The sequence below is a fragment of the Chiloscyllium plagiosum genome, chromosome 19, assembly GCF_004010195.1.
Source record: "Chiloscyllium plagiosum isolate BGI_BamShark_2017 chromosome 19, ASM401019v2, whole genome shotgun sequence".
NCBI classification, from domain to species: Eukaryota; Metazoa; Chordata; class Chondrichthyes; order Orectolobiformes; family Hemiscylliidae; genus Chiloscyllium; species Chiloscyllium plagiosum.
The window spans coordinates 69,715,116-69,724,250 of NC_057728.1; the positions used below are offsets into that span (position 1 = coordinate 69,715,116).

The 9,135-nt window shown below is 41.5% G+C and overlaps 1 protein-coding gene across 1 annotated transcript in view; it reads right to left on the reverse strand.

The window, feature by feature from the left end:
• Positions 1 to 9,135, reverse strand: part of pdgfc (platelet derived growth factor c) — a 408,768-nt gene that overhangs the window by 148,882 nt on the left and 250,751 nt on the right. The gene's annotated exons all lie outside the window — the stretch shown is intronic.

The window sequence follows — 9,135 nt, forward strand, 5'->3', positions numbered from 1 at the left end:
CCTCCCATGATCTCCCCACACCTTATTATTCCCTCCTTTCTGCCTTTCTCCCACTCTGAACAAGATATTTCTCAACAGAAATGCAGGTCTCTTTAAGGATCAAACAGATTAGCTCCAGGATTGATTGAGAACAGGACTTTTGTACCTAAGAGCTGAGTTCTCCGAAGGGCTCTTGAGACACAATGGTAGTGTCTGTATGTCTGACCCAGAAGGCCTGGGCTCAAGACTTACCTGCTCAAGGCTTACCTGCTCCAAAGCAATATCATAACATGGCTGAACAGATTGAATAAAAGTGTCTGAAAAAAAAATCTGAGTTCTTCTTTTGCCTCTGGTGGGCAGTATTTGTAGTTTATTAGTTGAATTCGTTAAATGGGTGATTTGGTGGTTGGTGCAGCCAAGAAACAGAGCTGAGTTGTTCCCCACTGGAAGTGAACCATAAATATTTTCAGAACTGGATTTAACAGACTTGGATTCCAATGAGGAACTGAACATAATAATCTAATATATGGACAGAATTTACTAAAGGATGACTGGTTGGGAACCTAAGATTAGATTAGATTACTTACAGTGTGGAAACAGGCCCTTCGGCCCAACAAGTCCACACCAACCCTGCACATCTTTGGACTGTGGGAGGAAACCGGAGCACCCGGAGGAAACCCACGCAGACAAGGGGAGAACGTGCAAACTCCACACAGTCAGTCGCCTGAGGCGGGAATTGAACCCGGGTCTCTGGCGCTGTTGAGGCAGCAGTGCTAACCACTGTGCCACCGTGCCGCCCACCACTAAGGTATTTTAATGTTTGATACATTTAATAAGATGGATAATCAGTTGAGAGGATTACATCCTGGAGTTTGAAAGGCGATATATAAAGGGTTAAAGAAATTCAAATCAGAATTTCCAGAATGTGTGCTGGTGTTTAAACTATTAGATCACTCACAAACCTTATATGAAGTATTTTGGTTTTGCCAGGTATTTAATTTCACGGCAATGACTCTCATTTTGAACAAATGACGGCTGCCCTAAATGATTTTTCAGGACACAATATTTCTAGGTACCTCTGCAAGACATGTTTGGAGTTCTTAGTAGGGTCAGATACATTAGGGACATTTAAGCAACTCTTGGATAGGCACATGGATGATAGTAAAATGTGGGATATGTAGGTTAGTCTGATCTTAGAGTAGGATAAAAGGTCAACACAACATTGAAGGCCAAATGGCCTGTACTGTGCTGTACTGTTCTATGCTCTGTAATGATATGCAGAAATGAAGATTACATGATTACTGATTCTCAAAGTTGAAGGCGCTTAGTTGCAGGTGTCGATATAAGGATGGAATTGCTGAAAAGGGTTTTGAGAAAAGTCATTTCTTTAGTAGATTTCCAAATGAAGGGAACATGCTGGCTTGGAGTGACAGCCAACAATGAACAAACTAGAGTTTTTTTGAGGAAGTCTTAAGAGTGGGTAGAGGGGAACCAGTAGATGTGTTGCATTTGACTTCCAGAAAACATTCAACAAGGTAACTCGCAAATAGTTGTCACAAGAACCCATGATGTGGAGATAACATGTTGGTATGAATACAGAACTGTCAAATTCACAGTTAGCAGTGAATGGGGATATCGGTTATATTTCAGGTTTGCAAACTGAAACCACTGGGGTCCACATGGATCAATGCCCTGGGACTTCAGCTGCTTACAATATATATTAATGCTTGGAGGAAGGAAGTGAAAATGTACTGTAACCAAATTTGCAGACAACAAAAAAGGGGGAAAGACATGTTGTGAACGTAGTACAAAGAGTATACAGAGGTATTGATAAGTTAAATGAATGGACAAAAAAAATTGGCAAATGGGATATATTGTGGAAAATTGGAAGTTGCTCATTTTGGAAGACAGAACAAAAGAATGTATTATTTAAATAAAGAAAAGCTGCTTAAAGCAGGAGTACAAAGGGACTCACGGATACAAGTGCACAAAACACAGAAAGCTAGTACACAGGTGCAACAGGTAATCAGGAAGGTTAATGTGACACTGACATTATTGCTAGACTATTAATCTAGAGATCCAGGTAATGTTCTGGGGACCTGAGTCCAAATCCCACCATGACAGCTGGTGGAATTTGAATTCATTAAATTATCTAGAAATAAGAGTCTAATGATGACCACAAAACTATTGTCGATTGTCAAGAAAAATCCACCTGGTTCACAAATGTCATAGACCCTTTGGTCCAACAAGCCAAGCCAAACATAATCCCAAACTAAACTAGTTCCACCTGCCTGCTCCTGGCCCATATCCCTCCAAACTGTTCCTATTCATGTACTTTTCCAAATATCTTTTTAATATTGTAATTTTACCAACATCCACCATTTCCTCAATAGGTTCATTCCACACGTGAACTACATACGTGTGAAAAATTTGCCTCAATGTCCTTTTTAAATCTCTCTCCCCTCACCTTAAAAATGTGCCCACAGTCCTTGAAATCACCCATCCTAGGGAAAAGACAATTACCATTAACTCCATCTGTACTCCTTATTATATTATAAACTCCTGTAAGGTCGCCTCTCAACTTCCTACGTTCCAGAAAACAAAAAACAAATCCAGCCTTTCTTTATAACTCAAACCTCCTATACCTGGCAACATCCTGGTGAATCTCTTCTGAACCCTCTCCAGGATTAATAATATCCTTCATATAACTGGGTAACCAGAACAGGACACAGTATTCCAGAAGAGACCTGGAAACTGCCATCCTTGCCTGGTCTAGCCTACAGCAATGTGGTTAACTCAACTTCCTTCTGGGCAATTCGGGATGAGTGATAACTCTGGCCCAGCCAGTGATGCCCATATCCCATGGATGAATAAAAACAATTGAATGCTGGCCCTTATTTCAAGGGGTTGGAGTATAAAAGTGGGGAGGTCTTACTGCAACTGTACTAGGTACTGGTGAGATCACATCATGAATGCTGAACAGGTTTGATCTGCTTATTGCAAAGGTCATTGGAGGCAGTTCAGAGAAGGTTCACTAGGATGATCCTCGGTATGGAGGATTGTCTTCTGAGCAAAAGCTGAACATGTTAGGGCTCTACTCACTAGAGTTTAGAAGAATGAAAGGTGATCTTATTGAAATATATAGGATTCTTAGAAGCTTAACAGGTAAATGTTGAAAAGCTGCTTCACCTCATGTGAGAGTCTACAACCAGAGGGCATATTCTCAGAACAAAAGTGGCACCAATTTAAGACTGAGAGCAGGAAGAATTTCTTCTCTTAAAAGAGTGTCTTTGGAACTCTTTGCCGCAGAGAGCTGTGGGGGAAAAAGTCCTTGCAAATATTGAGATAGATGGCTTCTTGATCAGTATGGTAATGAAAGGTTATGGGGAAAGTGCAGGAAAGTGGACATGAGCAATATTTGATCAGCCATGATCTGATTGAGTGGCAGGTGCTGGGCCAAGAAGTCAAGCTGATTACTCCTGGACCTACTTTTTATGGTCAATGGAATAGTTAATATATGTTTCCAGTGAAACTTCAAATATCACTACATTAGGAATTGTCTGAGGATGAGCAATCAAGTATTTGAACTAGATCATGAAACCGATGGCTTTGAGGATGAATACGATAAGTGCGAACAGCAAGAAAATGTTGGCTGAAGATTTAAGTTGACCAATGGGCATTTTGTTGATTGTAGTTGCGTCTCAACAGTATATAGTGTCCATTGGTGAACTGAAAATGTGTTGCTGGAAAAGTGCAGCAGGTCAGGCAGCATCCAGGACATAAGCCCTTCTTCAGGAAGGGCTTATGCCCGAAACGTCGATTCTCCTGTTCCCTGGATGCTGCCTGACCTGCTGCGCTTTTCCAGCAACACATTTTCAGCTCTGATCTCCAGTATCTGCAGACCTCACTTTCTCCTGTTATTTGGGAACCCTGAACAAGGCAGAAAAAAAACACGTCAAAGAACACAAAAGCTCTACCAGCTTTTGAATCAATAATGATAATCTGTTACCATCCTTAAAAACGCTGACATCATCCAGGGTAGCATATCATTATTATTCAGTAAGTCTTTGGTTAAAAATAAATTATAATAGGTTTGCACATGGAGAATTATAAAACGTTTGTATTTGGTAAAGCAGTAATTTTCAGATCGTGAACTGCAAGTATAATCTATTCTGTGGAGAAAATGTCATGAATGGTGGTGAAATTACTCACTGGAGGAGAAGCCTCTACAAATATCCTCATCATTAATGATTGAAGAGCCAACACGTCAGTCCAAAAGACAAGGCAGAAGCATTCGCAGCAATCTTCAGACAGCAGATCAGAGTGGATAATCTATCTCAACATCCTTCAGAAGTCCCCAGCATCAAAGATGCTTGTCTTTAGTCAATTTGATTCACTCCATGTGATATCAAGTAATGTTGGATGCACAGGATTCTACAAAGGCTACAGGCTCTGACAATATTCTAACAATAGGACTGAAGACTTGTACTCCAGAACCTGCTGCTCCTCCAACCAAGATCTTCCAGTACAGCTAATGCACTGGCATGCACCTGACAATGTGAAAAATTGCCCAGCTATGTCCCGTATGAAAGAAAGCAGGACAAATACCACGTAGCCAATTATCTCCCCATCAGAATACTCTTGATCATCAGTAAAGTGATGGAAGGAGTCCTCAAAGTTCTATCAAGCAGCACTTGCTCAGCGATGCCCAGTTTGGGTAGAACCATAGCTCCTTTACAGGCTTGGTTTAAGCATGAACAAAAGAGCTAAATGCAGAGGTGAGGCAAGAGTGACAGAACTTGACATCAAGACTACATTTGACCCAGTGTGGCATCCAGGAGTCCTAGCAAAACAGGAATCAATGGGAATTGGGGGACAAACTGTTGGAGTCATATCTAGCACAGCAAAAAATGGTCATGGATGTTGGAGTTCAGTCATCGCGGCTTCAGGACATCTCAGTAGGCGTTCCTCAGGGCAGTGTTCCAGGCCCAACCATTTTTAGCTGCTTCATCAATGAACTTCTCTCCATCATAAGGTCAGAAGTGGAGATATTCATCAATGATTGCAATAATATGGATCACCATTTGCGATTCCTCAGATACTGAAGTAGTCCATGTCCAAATACACAAGATTGAGACAATAACCAGGCTTGGGCTGATAAGTGACAAGTAACATTTGCACCACACAAATGGCAAGCAATGGGCAGCACGATGGCTTAGTGGTTAGCATTGCTGCCTCACAGCATCAGGGTTCTGGGTTCAATTCCAAGCCTTGGGCGACTGTCTGTGTGGAGTTTACACATTCTCCCAGTGTCTGTGTGGGTTTCCTTCGGATGCTCAGATTTCCTCCCACAGTCCAAAGATGTGCAGTTCAGGTGAACTGGTCATGTTAATTTGCCCATAGTGTTAGGTGCACTAGTCAGAGGGAAATGGGTCTGGGTGGGTTACTCTTCACAGAGTCAGTGTGGACTTGTTGGGTCAAAGGGCCTGTAGGGAAACTAATCTAATCATGTTCAATAAGAGACAAACTAACCACTGCCCTTTGACATTCTATGGGGCTGAATCCTTCACTGAATCACTGAATCCTTCACTATCAACATCCTGGAGGTTACCATCAACCAAAAACTTAACTGGACTCTCCATTAAAACACAGCAGCAACAAGAGAAGGTCAGAGGCTAGGAGTACTCAGGCAGGTAACTCACCTCCTGACTCCCCAAAGCTTGGCCACCATCTACAAGGCACAAATCAGGAGTGTGATGGAATGCTCCCCAATTACCTGGATATGCAGCTCCAACAATATTCAAGGAGCTTGATACTAACCAGGACAAAGCAACTCACCTTGACTGACACCACATCCATAAGCATCCACTCCCTCCACCACTGACTTTCAGTAGCAGTATGTAATATTTGCAAGATGCACGGCAGAAATTCACTGAAGTTCCTTAGAAAGCACCTTCCAAACTACTTCCATCTTGAAGGACAAGGGCAGCAGATACATTGGCACACCACCATCTGCAAGTTCCCCTCACCGGCCTGATATGGAATACATTGCTATTTGTCCGTGGGTCAAAATCCTGGTATTCCCTCCCGAATAGCACTGAGGGTCCACCTACAGCACAGTTGAAGAATGTAAATCACCACCTCCTCCTCAAGGGCATCAAAGGACAGCAACTCATGCTCACCCATATCCTACGTGTGTAAATAAAAAAAAAACCTGGAGTTCCTTGTCAAGAGATCCAAGAGGTAATATTTACCTTTGTAGATAGAAGTCTGGCTGACACAACTAAAGAATTTGTGTGTACCTCCACACAAAAACACACCATTAAAGGGATGCTGGAGCTGTGGATAAAGAACATGAATCCTTTGTGGAATAGATTACATCACAATGCGATATGTATATTTAATATTTTAAGATACTACAACATCCGTTAGAAGTGTTCCTTTAGTACAGAAATTGAACACGTGGTATCCAAGAATCTGAAAATTTGGAATAAAGATTGGAATGTCTACTGATTACATTTTGTAGATTTGTTGACAAGGTTTAGCACATCCACTATAATAAAAATCAAGTGCAGATCGAGTATAATGAACAAAGCTATGAAAAAGTGGACACACCCAGGCCTTGGGTCACCAATAAAATCCTGAACAGATAATGAATGTAAATTTGTGAACAATAAATATTAGGGCAGGTGTAAGAACTTAAATGTTAAAGTAATACATTCTGTGACAGAAAGCCCATTCAGCAATTGTTTGTGCAAAAGGAAGCATGCAGTATTTTTGGGATGTTGCATAAAATACTAGCAGATAAGTTAAATTTTGAGTTACAAATGGCATTGACATGTGTAGTAAATGCAAAAGATTCTTTACAGGTAATTGGGGGGGATAAAATCCATTGCTGGAAAAGCGCAGGTCAGGCAGCATCCAAGGAGCAGGAGAATGGACGTTTCGGGCAGAAGCCCTTCCTGAAGAAGGGCTTCTGCCCGAAACGTCGATTCTCCTGCTCCTTGGATGCTGCCTGACCTGCTGCGCTTTTCCAGCAACACATTTTCAGCTCTGATCTCCAGCATCTGCAGCCCTCACTTTCTCCTCGGGATAAAGTCCATCCCAATCAGTCTGTGGTCAGAACCCAAAACTGCCTTCAATACTGCATGACAACCCTCAGCACTGGAAAAAACAACAATGACGTTTGTTTTAAACACCCATCCAAATGTCTGACATGATGGTCGGACAGATTTCATTAAGGATCAAGTGTCAGAAAGAATTGGGAGAATTAAGACATCACATCAGAACATCATTGGGAGATTTCAGATCTAGTGACTTGGTTTTCTATGAGAGAGGTCACAGAGAATGGAAAAGGCCAAGACATGATGGGGAATCTATCATAACACAATGTTAGAATTAGACTATCAAGATCCATTCCTCACTAGTGGTGGAGGTAAGTTAAGAATTATTAGTCTCAAAAAATGTGACAAAGTGTTAACAAGGCACCATATAGAACATGGAACAATAAAGCGCAGAACAGGCCCTTCAGCCCTCGATGTTGCACTGACCTGTGAACTAATCTAAGCCCGCCCCCTCCACACTATCTCATTATCATCCATATGCTTATCCAAGGACTGTTTAAATGCCCAATGTGGTTGAGTCAACTATATTGGCAGGCATGGCATTCCTCGCCCTTACTGCTGTCTCTGAGTAAAGAACCTGCCTCTGATGTGGCTTAAATCTATCACCCCTCAATTTGAAGCAAGCTGACGTCATCATCCTAGGAAAAAAAAACTTCCACTGTCCACTCTAGCTAATCCTTTGATTATCTTGTATACTTTGTATTTCCACAAGTTCAACAATTTGGAACTACTGGGGCAGGACTTAAGAGCTCAGGAAATACATACTGTCTCTGAAAAAACATGAAAAATACTTACTTCATTTGTCTAAAGTTCACAGGTAGTTTACCAGCAAGCAGACTTAGACGGCCATGATAATGGGATGTGCTCAAGTCTGCAAGAAAATATTAAAACCAGCTAAAAATCCAAGATAAGGGACAAGAAGTGAGGGCAATGGTTTGAAAGCAGAGAGTAAAGAACTAGAAATCTCTGTTTCAGCACTAATTGAGGAAGAAAAGGTGCTGCACAGTAGAGAGGATTTCTTCTAAAATTCTTGATACAAGTACGAGAGAAAAATCTCAACGTGAGGAAAAAGAGGCCACAGCCGGACAAGGCAACAGGGTATCATGGCTAATGCATAGCATTCTCGGACAACAATGATTGGGAAGTGTTTGTAGAATGGAAGATAAGGTGATAAAATAAACTAAAGAAAGAGAATTACAGAATTGGAAAGAAGATGGAGTTTATTCCAAAATTAATGATAGAGTTCAACTTTCTTAGTTACTTTGGGAGGTGAACAAGGACAGCAACAATAAATAGAACTAGGTTGGGAGTCAGTAACCAGTTCCAAGGAAACAAAATTCTAGTGTGGCAATACTGGAATGCAGGCAAGTGAATGATTGATGAGTAGTTGTCTGCTTTCCCTGAAAACTAGGTAATTAGTTTGAACTGGAACTAAAAATGTAAAAACAATCAAGTGGGCTAAACACAACAGTATGACTATAGAGCAGGTCTGGAGGTATGACTTAAAATTGATAATAGTTAAAGAAGGTATTTAGTACTACATTCAAAAAAGGAAACAGGAGTTTTCTTAAAATTATGGGGCACAACTGAAACATATTGCTTGCACTTGCTCTAACATGTAGAAACATAAGGGTACTTCACAGGTCTTGAGGATCTCGTGTGTAGGACAGGAAGAAGAAACATGTTCAAGATAACTTCCTTGACCAGTACATTTTCAGAGTCGAGTGTTTGGTGCTGGGAAAGTGAAGCCGGTCAGGTAGCATCCGAGGAGCAGGAGAATCAACGATTCGGGCCCTTCATCAGGAACTTTCTGCCAGTAGGGAGGTTGAATGTCTTGTAAAGGAGGAAGAAGGAGGCTTACGTAAGGTTGAGGGAACAGGGTTCAGACAGAGCAGTTGAGGGATACAGGACAGCCAGAAGGGACCTGAAGAAAGGGATTAGGAGAGCTAAGAGACGGCATGAAAAATCTTTGGCGGATAGGATCAAGGATAACCCCAAGGCATTTTATGCGTATGTGAGAAACATGAGAATG